Source organism: Cnephaeus nilssonii, assembly GCF_951640355.1.
Source record: "Cnephaeus nilssonii genome assembly, chromosome: 15".
Taxonomy (NCBI): domain Eukaryota; kingdom Metazoa; phylum Chordata; class Mammalia; order Chiroptera; family Vespertilionidae; genus Cnephaeus; species Cnephaeus nilssonii.
The window spans coordinates 31,329,678-31,353,956 of record NC_137086.1 but is presented as its reverse complement, the minus strand read 5'-3'; the positions used below and the strand labels follow the sequence as shown (position 1 = coordinate 31,353,956).

At 40.4% G+C, this 24,279-nt stretch overlaps 1 long non-coding RNA gene across 1 annotated transcript in view; it reads right to left on the bottom strand.

The window, feature by feature from the left end:
* The window catches only part of LOC307112221, a 50,391-nt gene extending 28,646 nt beyond the window's left edge, over window positions 1-21,745 (bottom strand). Inside the window, exon 1 of the long non-coding RNA XR_013814682.1 lies at window positions 21,704-21,745. This is a non-coding gene — a long non-coding RNA (uncharacterized lncRNA). The remainder of the gene's footprint in view (window positions 1-21,703) is intronic.
* Between the last annotated feature and the right edge of the window lie 2,534 nt (window positions 21,746-24,279).

The following is a 24,279-nucleotide window of genomic DNA, read 5'->3' as shown; positions in this document are numbered from 1 at the left end:
ACAAAGAGATTGGGACAAAAAATCATTCTGTCCGATTATACCAATCCCTGAGAAAATTAAACAGCAGTGTTCTATTCTGGAATAAAAAGGATTTTTTAAAAGGTTAACCTATTTTCATTCCAGTATTGCAAAATTAACATAAGATGTTTTTTTTCTAAAATGTGTCAACCTCTTAACCCAATTTTTCTTCTCTTTATATGGCTAAATGTAAATACATAATGTCTTAATTATTATGGACAACAGTCAAAAATTTTAAGAACACTGCCGTAAATCTACACTGACCATTTTCATAATTTCTCTCTCTCTATTTTACCTTAAACCTGGTCTATATTACCTGGGAATTTATATTGCTTGCTAGAATTAATCTGAAAATAGATTATGTTTTACCAGGCAATACCAAGTGGTAATAATAGTTGCTTGGAGCACTGTGTTAAGAAGGATTTTAATGTTCCAAGTCCAGTGGTAAGAAAGACCCTAATCAATTAATATATTTACTATGGAAGCAAAAAGAGTAAAATGACATTATGTGTTTGTTATTCTGTCAGGTGCTCAAATCTAACACAGTTTTAAATGTTAAATAGTTGGTATTTTCTAAAATAAAATACAATTTCATAAATTGAAATTCTGTAATATAAAAATCTATACTGAGTCTTCAGAAATTACCAAAATTTTCAGTTACCCAACTGCCCCCAAAAGAAGATGGAAGTAATCCAATATAAATATCAACTTGTCATTCAGAGTCCTGGAAGTTAAAGTCATAGGAATCATATGACATGGTAACTTAAGTCCTCTAACTTAACACCGTCTTTTTCTAACTCTAGTTGATTTCTCTAGGGATTATTACTATACATACACTAGAAATATTTTCTTTATTTTAAAAAAATATTTTCTTTTGAATAAATAGGGTTGCCTAGTAACAGATCCATGTAAATATATCTAAACTACATATGATCAAGGAGATATCACAGATCAGTGAGAAAGGGGAGGATGATTCTGGGACAACTAATTAACTACTTAGCATTTTTTAAATGTTTCAGTTAGATCCTCATCTCACAAAAATATTAAAATCAATTCCATATGGATTAGATTTAAATGTGAAAGGTTATATTATTTTTTCATACCTACAAAAAAATAGGTGAATTTTTACCTAATCTCTGATTAGGGAAAGAATATTTAAGTTGAAATTCAATGGACATAATGACAAAGAAAAAGATCAAAGATAATAACTGTCAGTGTTGTTTTTTCTTTAACAAAAACTAGAGGCCTGGTGCATGAATTCGTGTACCAGTGGGATCCCTCAGCCTGGCCTGCGGGATCGGGCCGAAACCAGCTCTCCAACATTCCCCAAGAGGTCCCGGATTGCAAGAGGGTGTAGGCCAGGCCGAGGGACCCCACCAGTGCATGATTGGGGCCGGGAGGGATGCGGGATGTTGGCCAGCTGGGGAGGAACTGCAGGAGGGCTCCAGGGCGTGTCCAGCCTATCTTGTTCAGTCCCAATCAGCCAGACCCCAGCAGTAAGCTAACCTACCAATCAGAGTGTCTGCCCCCTGGTGGTCAGTGCACGTCATAGTGAGCAGTTGAGTGGCCTTAGCATATCATTAGCATATGATGCTTTGATTGGTGAACATACGACTAGATGACCAGACACTTAGCATATTAGGCTTTTATTATATAGGACTAAAGGTTCAGTGCATGAAATTCATGCACTGGGGGGAAGTGTCCCTCAGCCCAGCCTGCACCCTCTAGCAGTCTGGGACCCCTCGGGGGATGTCCACCTGCCGGTTTAGGCTCGCTCCCTCTAAGCCAGCAGTTGGACATCCCTCTCGCAGTCTGGGACCCCTTGCTCCTTACCGCCTGCCTGCTTGCTGCTCCTTACTGCTCAGCTCACTGCTCCTTAGCACTGCTGCAGAGGCATGAGAGGTTCCCACCACCGCCACTGCTCTGGCCAGCCATGAACCTAGCTTCTGGCTGAGCGGTGCTCCCCCTGTGGGAGCACACTGACCACCAGGGGCAGCTCCTGCGTTGAGCGTCTGTTCCCTAGTGGTCAGTGCGCATCATAGCAACCGGTTGTTGTTTGTTCCTCCGTAAGGGTCGCTTAGGCTTTTATTATATATTAATAAATTTATAAAGAGCTAATTTATAAATAGCTGTCTCAAATCATTAAAAATGTTAAAGCATACATTTTTTCAAAACACCGAAAGCAAAAACTGAAAACACACATACCTAAAGGTTAAATAAATTGCTCTAGTTAAGAATGTTTTGGTTTAAAGGAACGGTTATCTATTCAAATGATTTCCTAAGGAAAACTTATAGGGAATCTAACTGAAATGAAATATAGGAAGCATAGCTAGATCTCATGGGAAGAGGAAAATGATTAGGTAGCTCTTCTCTCCATCTCCATCTCTCTCCGATGCACCTGGTCTTCTTTTCTCTGGTCCTCGGCACACCTCTTGTGCTTTTCTTCTGAAGGAAACAGTGCCCACTCCTCCTCTATAACTTCAATTTATATGGGGCTTTAATTGGTCTTCGTGCCAATTTTAGCTCCAGAACTCATTACCATCATACTGACTCAGTCTTTCAGTATCTTAGTCCCAAACTTATGGGAAGAAGATATGATAGGCCCAACTTGGTCATGTTTCTACACATGGTTCCATCAGGTATGCCCACTGGGCAAAAGGGTGTCTCATGGACATAGAACTGGTGAGGCCCACCTATTATTCAGTAGGTCTGGGTACAATGCAACTCCAAAGATAGGGACATATGCCCTCACCGGTTTGGCTCAGTGAATAGAGTGTCGGCCTGCGGACTGAAGGGTCCCAGGTTCGATTCTGGTCAAGGGCATGTACCTTGGTTGCAGGCACACACCCAGTGGGGGGTGTGCAGGAGGCAGCTGATCGATGTTTCTCTCTCATCAATGTTTCTGACTCTCTCTCCCTCTCCTTTCCTCCCTGTAAAAAATCAATAAAATATATATATATTTTAAAAAGATAGGGACATGGTGGGCAAGCACCAAAGACACATCTAAGTCACATGTGATGGTACTGTGATGTTAACATAAAGCTTCATAATCAGTAGTTAAGCAAGAAAGCCTACTGCAAAGTTTTATGGTCAAAATCATCTCCAATGTGTGAAGAAAAAGAGCATGGCTATGTTAGCAGGACTATACAAGGGTAACATTTTGTGTTTTGGGTGTTTTTTTTTATACTTGTTTGTACTTTTCAAAGTTTCTAACACAAACATGCATAATTCTAATAATCAGGAAAGCAATAAAGTAAAAGACCAAAGAAAAGCCAAAAATGTTAGAAAAGAAGTGGCAAGTAACCAAAGAACTTGTAAGTATATATGCATAACCCATGGACACAGACAACAGTGTGGCGAAGGCCTGGGGCTGGAGGCAGGGGTGGTCTAGAAGGGGTTAGTGGGGGGGAAAAGTGGACAACTGTAATACTTTCAACAATAAAGATTAAAATAACAATAAATAAATAATAAATAAAATTAGGGCGAAAACATCTTTCACACAGAGTTGACTTAAGGATTAAAGGTGAAATATATAAAATGGTTGGCACATAGGAGTTTAATAAATGGCAGCTATTATTCATATTGGGATTATTAACTTGATGATGAAATGGGCAGGTAATACCTGGAGATTTGTATACTAATGGAAAATACATGGCATTCGAATTATTTTTCAAAACTGATTAAAAGGGATTTTTTTTCACCAAAGTCACTAATCTATATACAGGCAGTCCTCGGGTTACGTCAGACTCAACATACGTCGTTTCATGGTTATGTCGCCATCTTCCATTTTATTATAAAAAAAAAAAAGTTTCGTCATTTCAATGTGTGTACATATGTGCTTTATGTTTTTTATTATTTACCACAAGTAGAGGTCAGGAATTGTTATCTTTCTTTTAAATTTTTTTTACTGTTTCACTTCATTACTGCTGTGTATGTGCTCCATGTGGGTGACGTAGGTGCTTATGTAGGTGGGTTCCGACTCACAGCGAAGAAAATCGCGTTACATCGCGCTGTAGGAATGGATCTCTGACGTAACCCGAGGACCTACTGTATATAAAAGGCTAAGTGTCCATCTGACTGGTAGCTATGACACACACTGACCACCAGAAGGCAGACGCTCAATACAGGAGCTGCCAAGCTGTGGTGACTTGGCAGCGGCGGTTCTCAGGTGACACACTGGAACCAGAGAGGAGGGGCCGCGCTATTCCACCTCGGCTGTGGGTTATGTTGTCGCTGGGGCACTGTCGGCCCCAAATCTGATTTACTGCACACTTGCATTTCCGGTCAAGGGCACATGACCCAGTTGCGGCCTCAATTCTCCCAGTAGGGGGAGTGCAGGAGGCAGCCCATCAATGATTCTCATTATTGATGTTTCTATCTCTCTCTCCCTCTCCCTTCCTCTCCCTTCCTCTCTGAAATTAATAAAAAAATATTTTTTTTAAAAAAATGGAAAATCTTTATCTAGAGGATGTGAATTTGAATTTTTTAATCAGTCAAGTTCCCTTAGAGCTTTCTGGTAAATAAGATGAGTGGAAGAGACTGAATTCATCCACTCATTCATTCAACAAATACTTAGGTTGACAGTGACTGTGTGCCAGGCACTATTCTAGGTGCTAGATTATTTGGTTGGTCCAAAAGAAAATGTGACTATAAAGCAAGATGATGGGCTTTGTTATGTGATGCTAAACTGATTCTGAAGGGTTCCAAAGAAGTCTCACACAATAGCTGCACCAACAAAACAGAAGCAAAGCTTGAGAAAATGACCACTCAGGGTGTAGATGTGGAGATCCTGGCATCTTTGTTTTTAAAAGACAGGTTTCAGCCTTTTCTGATTCCACATTCTATAAATAGATTCTCTTGGGTTCCCAAAGAGGCAGGAAGGAGAGGGGTGCTATAGTGAGATCTCCTCCCAATTATTCTGGACATTGCAATGTGGGAAATGAGTGAGCCTGCAAGTTGAAGCTGAGACAGTTTGGGGGTTCACAGCGACAGGGGAAACAATTTTAAGATATAAGTAAAAATCCTAAAGACATACATGTGAATATATATATGCAAATAAATAGCTTATATTTGATATTGTTGTTTGTTTCTTCCCACTCAGGGTCCAGAACAGAAATTACTTGGTTGGTAATCCTGGCTTATAATACAGTTCTTTAGAACAAGATGATCTAAATTGAATCCTAATGGTGCTAAATACTTGTCTACACCTAACAGTGCTTGAAAGTTCTAGTCTATTGTGTATGTGATAAATTCTACAGCCCGGCCAACTCAGAATTCATCAGTACCAAATTGTGAAGCACCAGATTTTGCCTTGCCTTTCTCTAAATGACTGTCTTTGCAGGTTCTTCATTCCCCACAACACCTTGCACTTCGTGTTTAGTTACAAAAAATATTTCTCCAGCAACTCCACATGGGAGCCTTCTGGTAGAAATTATTTTTGGTGGCTCCCCTGCTTCCACAACCTTTCGAGTACAGCAGACCCTGAGAGCCGGATGTCCAAATTATAACAGTTAAATCCACATGGCTGCAGGACCCATACAGCGGTGGCTTCCGTCAGCTCTTAAATAAAATATTAGATGTGTGCCTATTGTTTGTGAGCTGTCCACCACCCCTTGTTCAGCTGGCTGGGGTTAAAGGGTATGTAGATTAGTTGGCCAGCTGTTTGGTAATTGTCAAAGCCAGTTACTTGGTAACCCATAGAATACCATTCTCTGGAGGTAGAGTCTTTGTTGCTAAGCGGTAAATCCAGGTAAAATAACCTTTCCCTAGTTCTTATGTCCAGTTTTAAAACACAGGGTATAGGTTGGCTTGTCTACACTACAGGCTGTCCACCTCTTTTGTTTGTTTGTTTTTTGCCCAGGCCATGAAATGAGTGCTGATAACTTGGTCAGCCCTCGTGTGCTGGAACTAGTTCACTGCTGGTGCAGGCTGGGAAGCAGGCAAATGACAGGGGGCAGGTTTTGTGGGTCATGGTATCTCCCCTGCCAGGTAAGTACGGAAGGGGGCAGGTTTTATTCAGCTGTGCTCACAGGTTGCCACTGGAATAATGTACCTTCCAGATCTTGGTTTGTGATTGGCCAATATATCAGTCAGATGGGCACAGAGAAGATCAAAACAATTACAGAGATTTAATGAAAAGGAAGGAAAGTGTGTGCCTGATGATATAACAACTCTGTTGCTATTGTTGTTATTATTTGTTCCATTTTAAAATAGCTATTGCCCTCAATACTTACATAAATGCTTTTTTTCTTTTTCTTTTCTTTTTTTAATGAGCAAGAGCACTGAGAAGGAGGGAACTCAGGCAGGAAATCCTCACTTCAGTCTCCAGAGACTGAACCAACTTCCACCTCTAAGGGGTTGATTGCATACGAGATAATCAACCCCCTCCACAAAACAACGATACCTCTTACTACCTCAGAATTTTTGAGGAGGTCAGGAAATAATGTTACAGGTGAACATCTCAGGTAAATTCCACTCACTATTTTTATTGTCTCATCTGGCAGCGTTTGAGTAAAAGAGATATAAGAAAGTGGTGTTTTGGTTTCCTTAATCAACTATGAATTCAAGGACATTATGTTAACTGAAATAAGTTAGATGGAAAAAGACAGTACCTATGATTTCACTTATATGTGGAATATAAAACAACAAAGTAACAAACTAACAATATAAAACAAAAACAAACTCACGGATACAGACCAACAGAATGGTGGTTGGGGGAAGGTAAATTGGGATCAAATATATAGCAACGGTTGGAAACTAGACTTTTGATTGTGAGCACACAATAGAGTACAAATATATATGTATGTGTATGTGTATGTGTATGTGTATATGTATATGTATATGTATATGTTAGTATATATATGTATACTAGACCCCCAATGCATGAAATTCATGCAATAGTAGGCCTTCCTTCCCCTGGCTGCCGGCACCGGCTTCCCTCTGGCACCCAGGACCTGGGCTTCCCTCACAGCCCTGGCTTTGTCTGGAAGGTCGTCCAGAAGGACATCTGGAAGGACGTCCAGTCTAATTAGCGTATTATGTTTTTATTATTATAGATATCAAAATATAGTGCTGTACATCTGACATTTATATAATATTATTAACCAATGTTATCTCAATAAATTTAACTAAAATAAAACCTATGAATTCAGTTGAGCATACTTGCCACTTGCCTGGAAAGTCACTGTCCTCAAAGACAACGTTTGGATGCTGCCTGAAATTCTCATTTGATGGGGCCTTACCTTAGGTAGATCCCATTCATTAGTACCAGACCTGTCCTAACAGATAATTTAATAGGCAAACATTTTCTTTCCCAAAAGTTATATTCATATTCAAAAGGATTCACAAAAATTCCTCCCAATAGCAATTTTCACTAATAGGTTTAAAATGTGTTTCCTCTTTTTTTTTTTTTCATTATAAACTAAAATGTACACAAGGATAGAAAATTATGGGCTTTCAACATAGTCAGGGTCAGTACAGAAGCCATTTCCACAAGGATAGCCTCTCTCAAGACTCCCAGCTGGAAATGAAGGGCCTTTGCCAGCTGCCACTGCTACTCCACACTGGGTGATGGGTAAGAGTAATAGGTACTGAAATACAATTCCCCCATTTATTAACTGGACAGCCTTGAGCAAGTTACTTGACCTCTCCCCACCTCAATGTCTTCATCTTTAAAATGGGCATAAAAGTATTTTTTATTTAAAAACAGGTTGTTGTGAAAACTACATGAAATAATGCATGTAACCCCCTCGCCACACATAATAATTGTCAGCTTTGGTTATAATTACTTCTCCTTTGGTGGCCACATTGTCTCAAACTAACACTAACAGATGCCTATTGAGTGTGCACTGTGGGCAAGTCTCTGTGCTGGTCACTCAGAATCATGCTAGAGTTAATGAAGATAAAACATTAAAACAAAGACTTCTTTGGGCATTCATTACTTAGTGAAATTACATGTGTTGTTGTTTTTTGTTTTTTTGAGAAATGGGACTGTAAAGAGCACAAAGGAGCAACACGGCAGAAGCCTCGTCGGTGAGTGACACTCCTCCAGCTGGGCAGCAGCAGCGTGGACGCCTGTGCTTGCTCAGCAAGTTCCCTGTACTGGGAGAGGGCACCAGCACTTAGCTTTGCAGCTTCCTCTCGCCCAGGAAATCACCAGCCCAGAGTAAGTGGTCAATAAACATTTGCTCAAGATGTTGAGTCAGGAAAAGATGAGGCAGAGAAAATGAAGAGGCCAGGTTCAAAGGTTTTCCTATACCTTTTGCTGTTCTTTTCTTGTCTATTTCCCTTTAGAATATAAAATGCTCACGGTCCTTTATGGACTCCTTCGCAATATGGGTAAGTAGAGAGGCATCTTACTATCCCCAGTGCATGGAGGTAAGATTATTGAGGCAACATGCAACTGGACTGGAGCCCCAAACTCTTAACAACCACATAAACAACAAAACATTAATTTGAACAAAATTCCATGCAGGCCTCCCATACCTTCACAGAGTTTCCCCTGAAATGTCAATTTAGATAAACCAGTGCTTTGTGCAAAAAAAGGAGATACTCAGAGACATTCAATAAAAGGATCTTAACCGTAAGAAGAGAGAGAAGTATTTCTCTGAGCACAGAAGGGCCAAACGCCCAGGTGGGCTGGCCAAACTCCACGCGGACATGCCCCTTGCAGCTCCGTTCTACAGAATCTTCTTTGGACAGACCCTATTGAAAACCTGGACCAAGGACAAGGGCCACAAAATAAAACTGACAGAGGAAAAAGACAGAAAGAATTCCCCAGCATAGAGTAGTTGTTTTGGGTTAAAAGGGATTCTTTTAGCCATGAAGTAAGCTAAAGAAGCCATTATACTTCTCATCTGCAATGGGTGCGTGGTGAATGTGTTGGTTGATGACTCTAAGTAGAACTCAAATGAAAATATCCTGTCACCTGCATAACACGCTCAATTGTTTTTGTTCCGAAACTTCACCCTTTGTTAGATTGATAATCAATTGTCACATAGGATACAAAAAAATATGTTTAAAGGACTTTTACAGCCTTTTCATGCCTTATATTTGCACTATAACCTTCTTACAACAATGTACTCATTGTAACAATCTCCTTGTATATTGGGATGAGCCTTTTGAATAGCATTACCTCATAAAGAAGTCACTTCCCTATTTCAGGAATAAAACTACCTTTGGATAGAGTCCAAGAGCCACTGCCACTTTAAAACAAATTGGTCTTTGTGACAAGCCATATATTAAGACTCCTGTGTGCTTTAACGTGAGTCCTAAAGAGCACTCTATCTCTGAGGCTCACATGTCAGAATCCCAAACTAAGACGTTCACTTTTTGCTATGCCCTGTCTCCAAGCATTAAAAGCCACAATATCTTGACAATGGAGGCACATTCTATATTTATAATTCACACAAACACGGCACATGTGCACATTTTAACACAAAAATAAACCTAGATAAATATCCCTTTCTGCCTTGTGCATGTCATTCAGCCAAGGAGGCATAATTTTTTGCCTCCTTATTCTAGTTTTTTGAGCAAGTTGCATTTTCACTAAACTTTCTCCTTTTTTTTTCTGGAGTTAGCAGTGTCTCCTTGCCCTGCACAATTAGAGGGCATCGCCCTCTCTGTACATCATTTCTACTTCCTGAACCTACAGCTCTTCAGAGCTGGGGACAATTCGTTCTTATTTTGAGACAGGGTATATTAAGAGACAGTAAAGGGCCTCCCAAAAGTGGGCTCTTTTTCAAACATGCTTATCCTTAGCATGTTACAAATCTGCTTGATTATTTTTACCTAGACAAAACTCTGATAAGGATATTTTTTGTGAGGTTTAGGTTTTTTGTTTTTCCTTTTTCTGTCTCACAAAAACCAAGTGTTCTCCAGCAATGAGGCAACGGAAAAAATCAATACTTGCCATGTACCATGTAACCAATAGAATAAGGGGAATGATTTATGTATGGATGGATGCAGCCTGAATCAGCTGGGGCCTCGCACAGAGAGTGAGAAAGAGAGAGAGAGAGAGACCGAGAGAGAGAGAGAATAGGGGGAGGTGGGGGGCGAGCCAAACTGCGGAGATTATTTCTACAGTGCGGCCAGATTTTTTTTTTTTCCCTGCAGTAATAATCCCCTTCTCCAGCTCTGCAGGACACAGGGAGAACCTGCAATCTGTGGAATAGATGATGGCTCAGTTCTCCCTTCTTCCCTCAGAGTCATGATGCCATGCTCATATTAAGGCACACTGAGAAGAAGAAAATAATGTATGGCCTGCAGCCCTTCAACCTTCCAGTCATCTCCACCCTAAGAAAGGCTAGCGATGGGTCGCGAGCACTAGTTGACAGAGAGGCAAATTATCAAGAGGATTAAAGAAATGTTCCAGCACCGCTTCAGAAGAAGACCTGCGGGAAGGGCTTACAGAGAACTACTCCGGACCCCAGGAGTTTCTGCTGGAAATAGAGTTTGAATAACTGGAAATCCAGGCGCAGAAGCATTTAAAGGTATTTCATCCTGAAGGTAACTTTTAGGGGAGCTGAGACTCTTGCTCAAAGCTTAGATATTAACTGTAGTTACGTGCTTGTGGTCTGAAGGTGCAAATAGCACCAAACCCAGCTACCTTCCGGCTGGATACGTGGTACTAGTGTATATTATACTCTGTGGTTGTGACTTTAAGCTAAACCTTTGCGTTAGAATTGACATTATGTATATTTTTAAATGACAAAAATTCCTACTTCCTGCTTCAAACTCGGGTGAACCATATAAGACTTTGTAAAAGGCAAATTTGACCATTTCTTTGGAATAACTTTGCTTTTTTGAGATGTGTTTAAATAGATCTAAATGTATAAGTTACCCTTCTTTCTACATTGTACTTGAAACTACAGGAAGCTTGACAGCTTTATATTTCCATCAGTCTGTTGAAGAAGACTGAATTATGTGCTTTTATGAGGACACGGATACTGTGTGATTTTTTTACAATGTTTTTGCATCCGTTAAGCCAGTTACAGTGTCGGTGTCAGTGTTAGGCATTCCCCTAAAATATCCGGTGTTCCATATATGATTCATTACACTGTACATTATGCATAGAAATATATTACAAATATAGAGTGTGGCAAAATAATGCCATCCCATTCATGAATGCTTAATTCGGTACTGGTAGTGTTAATACCCATAAGCTATGAAAATAGCATTTCCTCCCCTTCAGTTGAAAGTGTCCATTCAACTCAACATTATTTGTAAACTTGCCTTACACAATGCTGTTATTTTAAAAATATGTATGTTAACCTTAAACAAAATATTTTTGAACTCTCTTGATAAAATGCCATATTGTTTTTAAATATGTGTGTTAACCCTATAAAAATTATCTTAAAGTCTCTTGACAAAATCCCATGTTGGTTTTTAAATACACATATTTAAAGTGTACTGGATGGCAATATTTAGCATTTTTCCTCATATATGTTCACTTTTTAATTTTTTCTTTCATTTAACACATAATTATCTTTTTTGTTCCTGGCATATTGTATTTAATTCCTTATTTACATTGCACAGTTTGTAAGTTTATTTAGTAGTTAAGTGTGCATACATAGGATTAAGGATTAAATGTAAAGTGTAGATAACTAAAAAAATATAAAGAGCTATTCTCAGCAGTCTGCATTTTTTAAATGACTCTTCATACTTTAATACATTTTTATAGGTGTTATTGAAGAGGGCTTAACTTGAAGCACTATTAGTTACAAATGAGTAAATATTCTCATGTCTTCACTTAAATATCTAGTCAAAATTATTTTGGGAAGATTTCTATGGAAACTAAATAAATAGATATGATATCTTTCCTCTAAGGAAAATTAGAGTAATAAAAAATGCACTCCACAAGTAAACTACATGTAGTAAAATAGCTTTCAATAGTTGTAATACAGAATAGATGTACTACAAACCAGCAGACACTATACATAACCCTTTTGAAAAGGGGAGACCAAGTAGATATCTGCTGCCTCCACTTACAGACAAAATTTTTTACCTTTTGATCTTGATATCATTTTCTCTCTCGCTCTTCTATTGGCCCAAACAGGTAAGACAACAGAAACCCACTACCATCTTCACTTTTGGTCCTGCTGCCTCCGACAAGCTGTCCAACGGGGGATTAATAAACACAGGAAACCTGGTGATGGTCCAAATATAGTCAGGACCTTGAAGACCAAGCTCAACCCTCTGCCTGAAGGAACGTTCTTCGCGCCTTACAAGTAGGTATGGGCTCACGGAAAAGCTAAAGCACATGGAAATGAAGAAGTGTGGTCACAAGCAAGGTGCTCCGAACTGTAAGGTAAGCACAAGCAGGACCTTTTTGCAGGTTTATTTTTAGAGATGTGTTACTGCCATTAATGAAAAACTGTTAACTGTAGCAGAGAAAAAGATTAAAAGCCTGCCAAAGACCACAAATAGTGTTTAATGAGTCCAGCTGCATCTGGTATATTATTTCAGGTGCGTTTTATGACTACCTGGCACGTTGGCAAACAGAGGATCCTGGCCCTAACAATAGGAGAAATGCACAAAATGAGTGATAAACTAAGTGTAGGCAGGAGAGAGCTAAATAAGAAGCCCGGGAACTGTATTTCATTGTTAGTTAACAGAGTGCCAACATCATCTTTTTGTTTAAAAAGTTTAAGTCTATGAAACATAACTTTCCAAGTTCTAACAAAAGCCAAATAATCCTTTCCCCAATATGAGATAAATTTCCTATAAATGTCTGGAGTTAAAATGCACAAATGAAACTCATGTTGGCATCTTCTGCTATGACAAAAAAAGCAAACCTTATTGTGAACAGGGTCTCCAGTGAACACCTGCTATGGTTTATTCTTTTCCATCGGTGGTTACAATTTCACTGATGAAATACCCATTAAAAAGAAAATCAATATCTGAGCTTAACCGCCTGCTTTGTTTTAGTAACTCAAATTATTTTAAAAACTGATTAACATAAAGGACTCACTATTTAGGAAATATAAGTGAATGTTTCACAATGCTATCATTCCTTAAAAAGAAAGAAAAGATATGGTTATCATTTACTTAACAATTCATTCATCCACTTAAGAAAAATAAATGAAAGAACTAATAAAAACATGTACATTTTTACCTCGCAAAGTCTAATTTCTTCCTTGCATTAATATAAAATATAAATGAAAACTAAAGTGAATATACATAAAAACATTCTACTGTCAAAAACAGATATTACTTCTAAGTATGTCTGCTTATACCTAAGAGATAACTTGCAGGCTCTCCATAAACACACACACACACACACACACACACACACACACACACACACACACACACACCTGCTTCCTACTCACTTTATTTCTTTTTCCTTCAATTAGTCTCTAGCAGCCAGAGCATTTGGGTGAGTGTAGTTTAATCTGAACATAATTGGATAGCAAGTTTCTATTTTCTAACCTAAACAAACTCACCTTAAAATGCATAGAATTTGGATTCTATTTAACAGAAAAGTTAAATAAGGACAACAAAATGTGACATTGCATTTCTATTCACTGATACACTGTTTAATATGATTCCCTGTACTTTCTAGACCTTACCAAGGCACAGAAGCACAGACAACAATCTACTGAAAATATTAACAGAAGGATTCCCAAGCCTGCACCTCAACCAGCAGCATGAGGTTTCTAGGCCCTTGTCCTGGCTGCTTGCATTTGCATCTTTATAGATTATATGGAGATATAGATCCTTTCATCTCTCAAAAAGCTGTCTAGTTCTAGGCACAACTTACATGGTTTTACTATATGGGCTGCCTCATGTATTCGAGCAGAATTTTTCTCTCATAAGATCTAAATGAGAGCACATCTACCTCCTCCCCAGGGAATAATCCAAGAGAAAGGAGGTTCTTAATAAAACAATTAATTGTGATAAATTTCTGATTTTTGCTCCTTCGTCCAGGGCTATTTCCATGGCAACATCCTCTCATCCTATTGTTGGATTGTTCTTCATTCACACAGCAGGTTAAGCCCAGGGCAGCCAGGGCAGGCCGATGGTCAGCCTTTATTTTCTCTGGCCCTTCAACAAAGGTTAGTTGAGGTCACCAGAAGCCAAAGGGTAATTACTTTTTCTCCACAGGGTTAAAGGTACACAGATTGCTATTGGGACAACTATATGGATGACCTTCAGCTCCTAATGTTCAATCTTCTTTTCTTTCATCACAGTGAATAAGTATGATATAACAGTGGCAATGCAACCCCACTGTAATTTCTATACCGTAATTCAGAATAGAAAGCCAAATGTCTTTTTATTTTAGAAAGCTACTATGTATTAGCATAATATACTCTTGGAATCAATTGGAAAACCCAATGTATAAAAGGTTTCCTATCTCTGAAATAGAAAAAAAAAAAACCATGGCAAAAATTACAGCCATTTAGTGGTGTCCTTATTCAGTTAATCTGATATTCATAATTTCCCAGGCTTCAGTCATTTTCCTGAGAGTGTGTTCTTTAAGACTGAGAAGAAAATAGAAGCTTTCCTGGCTCCATGAGCACCTGGGGCTCTATTTTTTTCCCGTTCAAACACAATTGTGGTCTTGTCCCTCTGAACTGATTAAGAGTTAAGTCAGATTAAAATTAGTTTTTTCCCTTTGCTTCTCTGTTCTCAAAGAAAGACAATAGTTTAGGGCAGAGGGGATCTTTTGAAACTGAATACTTAAAACATTTTTCCCACTCAATTTGAAGAGCCATATGGAGATTTCAGTGCTTTAATTTAATCTGGAATTTTTTTAAAGTAATCATTATAGGCTCCAAAAACAGAGCCAGCCACCAGCCCTATGGATGTATTTGCTGTTGTTCTACCTGGACATCATGGCTTTGCTGATGGTTCACCTCAACAGATACACTGAAGGGAGTATGAGCCCCTTCCTGAGGGAGGGACCAAGATGATTAGAAAGAGCCACATGAACCTAGCCAGCACGGCTCAGTGGTTGAGCATCGACATATGAACCAGAAGGTCACTGTTCAATTCCAGGTTGGGGCATATGCCTGGGGTGCGGGCTTGATCCCCAGTGTGGGGCATGCAGGAGGCAGCTGATCAATGATTCTCTCTCATCATTGATATTTCTATCTCTCTCTCCCTTTCCCTTCCTCTCTGAAATCAATAAAAATATATATTTATTTTTTTTTAAAAAAAAGGAAGAGCCACGTGACCCATTCTGCAGCTTTAGCCAGAGGGAACCATCCCCCTGAGTCTCATCATCTTTGCCTAAGAGGTTGCCTTGAATAAAGGAGGATAAGGAAAACTGAAGGAGACCCCTCATCCTGACCCTAAGAGATGGAGACATTGTTTCTGCCCATTTTTCAGATTCACCCATGTGTGATCTGAGAGCAACCGGACTCTTTGTTTTCCTCCAGTCCTGTCTCCCTTGATCACACTGACCTCCCTGTCTCTCCAGCCCTTCCCTCACACTCCTCCTTTGAAGTCATCCTTCTGCTTGTGAACTCACTGGGGACTCTCCAGATCCACCTCCCAAAGCTACCACTCCAGGTGTCTTTATCCCTTGGTCCCTCCATTTGGCTTGAACTTAATGGCTCAGTCTTCCCTGATAAGCTACTGGGACTTAGTCAAGCAGTCTGTAGCCTCATGTGCGTGAATTCACCCTCCCTGGGCTTAATGCCATCCCCTCTAAATGCCGATCCTCTCTTCCTATTTCTGCTTCTTTTAAAAATTGTTTTAAAATTTAGTTCCTTCAGGAATCACCCCATATTTTAACCTCTGCTGAATTTAAATAAATTAAATAAATACATTTAATGGAATATAAATTCCATATTGTATGTCTATTGTATATAACATATACATACATAAATGTACAGTGGAGTGTAGAAAATAAATCTAAATATCTAACTCATTAAATAGCAACTTTAAAAACCCAAAGCCTTAAATTACTCCCATATACAAATTCTGGGGCCTCTTACAGCACTATTGTTTCACATAAGACAATTTATTACATAGTGTCATCAGTATTTTTAAAATATTTTTATTGATTTCAGAGAGGAAGGGAAATAGAGATAGAAACATCAATGATGAGAGAGAATCATTGATCAGCTGTCTCCTGCATGCCCCACACTGGGGAATGAGCCCGAAACCTGGGCATGTGCCCTGACCAGGAATAGAACCGAGACTTTCTGGTTCATGGGTCGATGCTCAACCACTGAATCACACCAGCTGGGCTCATCAGTATTTTCTTTTTTGGCAAGTCCTATTTTATTCACATTATTTTCTATTGTCCTTTCTACATCTCTACAAAATTCTCAGGGCTGTCATTCTTGAGAGAGAAACATTTTGGTATTATATCACAAAATCCCAAGATAATCTCTTTCCTTTTCTCAATGACCATGAACTAAAATGTGCTAACTGATAATTAAGGAAATAACAAAAAGTAAAACAAAATATAACCACCCCCAGGGATATTTTGTTTAAGAAGGGATTTCTGAAGGCTTCAAGACCCAGAGAGCACAATATTTGGAAAAGGAGATAAGAAACCTAAGGAGGCATGTATCAGAGTCTGGCATGTGACCTGGCTGCATATACCCAGGTGAGGGAAAGATCTATCACTGTCCACAGCTGGTGCACAGCAATGCCCTCACTAGTAAAAGAAATTGCCCTTTTCTCAACTACAGACTATAGCCAAAACGACCAATTGCCTTCTCTGATCAGGGCTCCCTAACCAGAATTTAATGAAGGCAAAGCTGTCAATTCCTAAAGCTGGCTCTAGGCTGGTTATCTGGGGCCTAAGGCAGTGTCAAGAAGAGTCTTGGGTTCACACAAGGTAAATCTTAGGAAAATGATCCTTTTCCTTTCTGCATAATTTCTCCCTTTTCTGATTCCCTCCCTATCATCCCCACATGCCCCAGTTCCCCAGACTTCCATCTGACATGAGGGTTTTTATCATCAATAGACCATATTTTCCTCAGATCTGTTAAGAAAGGTACCTAGATGAAATAGATGTAAACAATGCATCTCTAACAAAGGCATTTCAGGCATTTTGGATTTTGGTGAGGGAGATATTCAGAAGTATCACCTTCCCAGATCCTGCCAGATCACCCTTTGAGTGCTCTCTGGGCCAGTGACACATTGAAAGCAAAGTACCTGAGATGTAGTAGATAGAAGCTTCAGGCAACCAACAGGTCACACACTCATTCATTCCAAAATGGACATGAACACTCTTCCTCTTTAGGCCAGAAATTCAAGTATTTGCCCTTGGCTTCTTACTATTTCTTTAAATTTCTCTTATTTTTCCTTGAAATACAGAACCATTGGGTTCTCTGTCCCAGAGTAGGCTTCTCTTTTTGCCATTTTGTAGAGAAAGAGTTACTAAAAGGTTCAACATAGAATTTTCACAATCACAATAGATTCTTCCTCACACACCAGAAATAGATATGACTTGTCATCTCTTCTAATTGGTCTTTACATGCGGGCTGTAAGGGTGTATGGAACCTGCAGCAGAAACTTCCCCAGCAGCTGTTGAGTAGGTACAGAGTGACGGGGAAGTGCCATGGTCCACAGCACCAGGCCTCGGTGCCAAATGAGTGGTCAGTGCTCAGGGTTCCAGCATTGACCACCTGGCATCTCAGGGTGACATGGTATTCCAAAGCTCTTCCAGGCCTGACATACACTGGGATCTGGGAAGAAGACTGTCACAGTGCTGCTTGAATTTTAGCACACTTAAGAAACAGATTTCCAGATCTCACTTCCCGAGAAGCTGACTCAGTAGGCCCCATGTCTGCATCAGGCGATGATGCCGCTTGGAGTAGTATGCACTGTGGTTGATTTCGTTTGTCTGGGTTTCATGCATCACACCTCCAAAATGGACCACCATTACATTGGTAAAAGGGTTTCTGGCCTGTTCAGAAATGCTTGTGATTTCTAGACACTGCTCTTTCACTTTTCTGCCTCTCTATTCTAGCTTTCACTTCATTTTGACATAGCCCTTTCATTTAAATAGATTATATGGGCCCTTAAGAATAGCGCTTTTCATATTTTTATTCAACCACAAGGCAACTCCTGTTTCCTGCCGAGACAGGAAAATATTCTTGGTCTTCACCAATCTTCTGTACCCCGAGAACCCCTTTCCACCAATTCCAAATCCTCTCTATCAACCCTTAGGTGATCCTTTCTCTTCTTAATGAGGAATCTCCAGATGAGCTAAGAGATTGCCAAAACATAGCAGGAGACATCATCCCTTTCCCAGGAAGTTTGAACTGTTGGGTGGTAACTTGGTATAGTGGTGAATCAGTGCATGGGCCCCAGTGCCAGATGGACAGGTTTGGTTCAGGTCCCAGCTCTGCCTTTAATTAGCTGTGACCCAGACAAATAATTTAGCTTTTCTTAGCCTGTGTTTGCTTTTCTACAAAGTGGGAATAATGATACTAATATACTATATGTCATGGGGTTATGACAATATTTGAATAATATAATGTATATGAAGAGTTTAGGCCCGGTACCTGGGACACAGTAGGACCTGAATAATTGGTAGCTATTATTTGTATAAAGCCCACATTATGAACAGATGGTATCAGCTTTAACAGTCCAGCTCAGCAGCTTTCTTGTTAGGTAATTTTAGGCAAACTAATATATCTTTGAGCCTCAGCTCTTCATTTTTAAATGGGGATAATTCATCCACCCTCCAGGATTGCTTATGAGGCTTAAATTTTCTAGCACTGTTCCAGAAGATAACCAATGACTACTACAAACAGTAGTAGTATTTAACATGTTTTCCTTCACCCGGTTAAGGTCAGAATATAAGTCCCGCCTTTGACTTTGAACACCAGGCTCTGAACAGCTCCCTTGACGAGTTTCCTACCGCTTTCAGCCTCCAATTAAAGTAACACCACCACTTAATTCCTGTGTTCATGGGAGCCTAGCCAAGTCATTTCCATGGGTGGTTCCAGATTTGGGGATTTCACACACCAGTAAACTTATATGTGTATTTTTTTTTTTTATCATGGGGCTTAAAATGGAGAACTGACATTTTTCCCAGCAAAGAGGTTTTTATTTTTGTTTTAAATACCATTTATGAGAACTGTAGTTTCATGAAAGAAAAGACATTCTGTCATTAAGGAATAAAAACACAAATCAAGAAAAAAAAAAAGTCCACCTTACACACACACACACACACACACACACACACACACACACACACACACAGTGTTGTCTTTTTATTTTACCATTAATAGGGAATACGTTACCATGGAATGCCAAGGGATCCACAAACTCCACAAATGTGAGTGGGATCCCTGACCTACATTATCTTGGAGCTGGCCTCACCTGCACTCCAGGGGTTTTCCTTACTGTTCCATAGCTTAGGTAAGCGGGACAGGGGCGTGCTTCTTCCGGGTCTGACACCCCTTGACCATCTGCCCTCCAGAGCCTCTAAGGAGCGGAAGAGTTGAAGCCCCTCTTCTCTGTAGTTGTGCAGCGTCCCCACATCCTCTCTGAGGTTGACTCCCCTGTCCAACCAGGTGCATGCTGCTCTTTTATTGTTTCCAAACAGTTCCCATGCCTCCCGACAAGTCTCACTCACATCTGCTCGTTAAGCATTTTGCAGAGAGATGCTCACTTATATGCAGGCTGTTGTCCATATTATTATTCCCTTTCATGATATATAACTTGAGGTCCTAGGAGGTCAAGAGGCTTTCCGCAGGGACCCAGAAATGAGTCCCTCACTATTTCCGATCTGAGTCCCAGGACAGGGTAAAAACAATAAGAAATGGATGTCTAGTAGGCAACAGTGAGGCTGCATGAGCAGAACTTTTGTCCAGTGTCACCAGCTGATACTATTTTGTTCCGTTCAATCGATGGGCATTTACTGAATTCCTGTTAGATATTGTGCTAGGCCTAGAATACAAGTATGAAGAAATATAAACTCTACTCTCAAGGCAGCAGTGTATAATTTATTTCTTCCAATGGCCCAGGGAGAACCTTGTGTAATTTTCATTCAATATGCCAAAGACCCAGACTGGCAGGTGTGATCTAAGTGCCTCAGGTAGACCAGAAAAGTCAGCCACAGCGAGTAGACTCAACATGAAGGGCTCTCAGAAAATTTCTGTGTTGTTAATCTATGTGTAAGGACAGATTTTACATAGTTTTTTTTTTCTGAAGGGCTCTTTCTTCTCCCTGAAGACACATGATTTCCCCCCTTAAAGATATCTGAAAGATTTTGGCAGAGTTTTCTTCATGTTAATATTTTCATCAAAAGCAAATCCTACCGACTGAATAAACAGAGGACAGTTGGAGGAAGTAGAAAGACACTAACCTGGGGTTATGTAAACAAGTTCTACACTTGGCCCTGCCACCAAGCAAATTAATGCCTTGTGCAAATCAGTGTACTTCTCCAGACCTCAGTTTCCTCATCTGAAAAATGAGTCCAATGAACAAACTATACTAGTAACATCTGCTTGTTAATGAGTCCATTGAACAAACTATACTAGTAACATTTGCCTCACTGTTGCCTACTAGACATACAAACATATAGCACTTACTGTGTGCAGGTTCTCAGGGCTCTGCACATATTACCTTACTTAATCCCCACAACTCTATGAGATAGGGGAGACAAGAGAAGATAGAGCATTTTAGTCCCTACTTTACAGATGAGGAAACTGAGGCACAGAGAGATTTTTTTAAAAAAAATAGTCTTGCTCAAAGTCATGTAATGAGTAAGTAGCAGAGATGGCATTTAGACACAATCTATTTCTAACATCTCTTGATCACAATGATGAGCTGCTTTTCAACAACTGAGAATTAGATGGTACTAAAGTCCCTTTTATTGTTTAAATTCTGTTGATCTATGAGTTTAAGATGGCCCCCAAAGGCTCTGATTCTATATTTTAGACCAGTGGAGCAAAGAGCTTCTAAAAAACAATTCATAATCTAAGAATCAAAACTTGCAGCTCATACTACATTAGGAATAAAAATGTTCAAAGTACTTTCACAGATACGGTCACTTTAGGGCTTAATTAGGTATTGCTTACTTAGGGAAGGTACAAGCACCATCCACCAGACCTGAGAAGGAAGCCCAGAGAGGCTGGACTTAACTAAGGCACTCAGTAAAACCAAGGGAGGAGTCTTATTCTCAACCAAGACTGGAGCCTTCAGGCTGGTGTCCTGGGCCCAGCCAAGCTGAGTCACACATTTCCTCCAGGACTTCCTCTTGGCTTCAGAGAGACCCACTGAGTTCTGAGTAACCGAGAAAGAAGCCCTTCCCTCGGAGGCTCTGCTCTGTGTCCCTCCAGTGCTGGGACCCTCACAGGGACACCAAGATATCTGGCTCTGCAATCAGGGGGCGGGGCGGGCGGGGGGGGGGGGCGGAGGCTCAGCTCACACAACCCTACACAATTCAGATGCATAGGGTCACTGCAGAATGAGCTGCTCTGGCCTTAAACTTCATTCCAGGCCTTTTAAAGAGCTGGCTGACCTCACAGCCTCTGCTAGCTCTGCTCCTCCTTCCCCAGGTCTACAAGGCAGCATCTGCCCTCACCCAAAGGAAACTGCACACTCAAACAAAACCTGTGACTTCCTGGTTTAAAAAGCAGCTGCTTGTTCCCTTAACCCCACCTGGTGCTTTCCCAGCACTGAGCCTCTGATCACATCTGCCAATCCCCGGGAATATGCGTCCCACCATCCTGCCTTCAGATCCAGCCCAGGTTTGCAGACTTACCTCAGACGTCACCTCTTCCAGGAAGCCTCTCCTGGTCCTTCCAGTCAGACATGATCTATTTTCCTTTGACCGCCCATAGTACTCGCACCTTTCTTATCACACACTCAACTTCTGCTTTTTCTATTGCAGTTGGGCTTTCACTTTCTTATCTCCTTCACACTCCGGCTGCTTTTGACTTCTTGGGAATGCCAGGAGCAGTGCCTCGCACTGATAAATATCTGCTTGACCTTAAATTAATCTTCTCTCACTCCAGTGAAGGGTTTACTCTGCAAAAATATATGGCAAAGAAAAGGGATCATTAGACTTTAACATCTTTCCCAAATTTCACCAATTGATTTTTTTTTATCAATTCCTGACTGACAGAGCTCAGCCCCAGAAGTGAGAACATCCTTTCAGTAACTGCCATGTAGCCTGTCTCCAAAGAGGTTTCTGAGTGTGAACATGTCAGTCTAAGACTCTGTTAATTGGACCTGCAGCTGCTCTAGGTCCACAAGGCACAGCTGCTGTGTTACCCCAGCAATGGAGAGCTGGGGATGATGTAGGCAAAGGAGACGGGATCAGGAAAATGTCCTCGCTCTTTCAGGGCACTCAATTTTCACTTAAACTCATTGTCCTTACAGAGGGAGGAGGTGGGACCAAGGAAAGGTTAGCTGATGCGTTTCGGTCTCTTCCTCTCCCACACTTCATAGTTACAACGTATTAGAGAAGGGGGACTGTTATTTGGAATGTTGACATTTGCAAAGAGTTTAAGTTTAAATTATTCTGGTGGGGAAAAAAAACCAAACCATTCCTTTCTCCTAAAGACAGTAAAACCGGCCAGAATACAAATGCTCCCCAACACTTTCAAGAGTCTCTTTTTACAAATAACCATGCATGCTATTCTATACAGTAGCTCAAAATACCACGACTAGTATTTGACTGGTTATCAGCTCACGAACACGTGGATCTGGAGAACCGGAACCAGTGCTTTGCGGATTAGGTTTGGAGGAAAAGAGAGTCTCACGGGTCTGTCTACCTGCCCACATCAAGGCGAACCCAGAGCACCTCTGGGACTTAGACACCATCCACCAGAAAGTGGGTGAGTGTCTATTGTTCACTTGATCAAATCAGGTGCTTGGAAGAAAGTTGAGAAAAAAGACAAAATGGGCCCTCCTTCTTCCTCACAGAGTAGTGTTTCTTCATTCTTTTTTTCTTTATCACTCCTCTAAGAAGTCTTTTTAAACTTTTATCCTGATTGCTCTTCTTGATAATTTCATGCCACAGCTGTGTACTGTGACTCTTGGATGCCACAAGCCATTGTCATACCTCAGAATTTTGTGTCCTTCAAACACTGATCCCACCCCTACCGCCCGGGGGTGGTGGGAGGGGGTTGACACCCTTCCCTTGAGAAGGTATGTCACAGACCTGCCCTGTGGGTTGAGAAGCAACTGGACATTTCCTGGGAACCACCCCTGGGCTGCCTTTTCCTCTCACGCTTCCCTCAGACTCAGTATGATCCTTGCAGACACAGAGCTAGAAGTTCAAGGGGACTGGGCAACTGCTCTATGGAACCCCAAGATGACCGGGTGCCTGCTCTGTGGAATGCCATGGCAATGTGAGGGCATCAAGGCAGAGAGACTAACACCAAGTCCAGAGAAATGGCATGTTTCAGTAAAACCCTAGGTTCCACAGTAGCAAGTGTTGTGCTAACAAACACAAGACATGAATTAATGGGTAAAACTCTGGCATAAATTTATCCAAAGAATAGCATTACAGATTTCAGAAACTGGTTATTCCATTGCCCCTTTTATCAGCAAAAGGTTATTAAATTATTTTTTTCCTTCCATCTAATTCATTTTTCCAATATTACAATTAACTTGAAAAATACACCTCAACTTCTGCACCTTCCCTTTTGCCTGAACACTTTATAGGCACATCTTAATGATTCCAGTAATTAGCTCACTTTAGGCCAAAAAGAAGAAGGATAATAATACATTAACATTTCCATTATCAATCAGAAAACTGCTGGTCAGCTCTTTAAATGATATATTGTTCAGCACATTAAATTCTTGAACTCAGCAAAAATGTATAAATACTTTTACTCCTGAAATTATGGTTTAAGAGAGACACATGGCAAGGTAAATGGGAAGTGAAGATAATCAATTTAGACTGGTCTAAATGGAAGAAAAATGGATTGCTATTTTTTCCTTTATCTAATATAGTAATTGAGTGCCCATGGTACCCATTTTGATACCCATCTGATACCCATTTTGGTATTAAAGAAGTAACAAAGAGTAACCAATCAAAAACTTCTCAGCCGTTGGCTTTGTGCTAGTGGTTAAGCATCTGTTCTACACACGCCACCTTGGGGGAGAGCCAGTGGATATTTATCAACTGATATCACTAAAACGGGGTTATTCTCCTCTCACCTGTGCAACACAGGCCTGACTTTCCTGTTTGAAATTCATGCCAACTCTGTACCAGTCACTGCAGATTCCACAGGTTTATTAAGCTCCTAAACATTCCTTACTGCCAGCATTGTGAGATCTCAACAGTGCTTCCAGGAGAATCTCCTCCCTAAGCTAGCTTTCTTCACA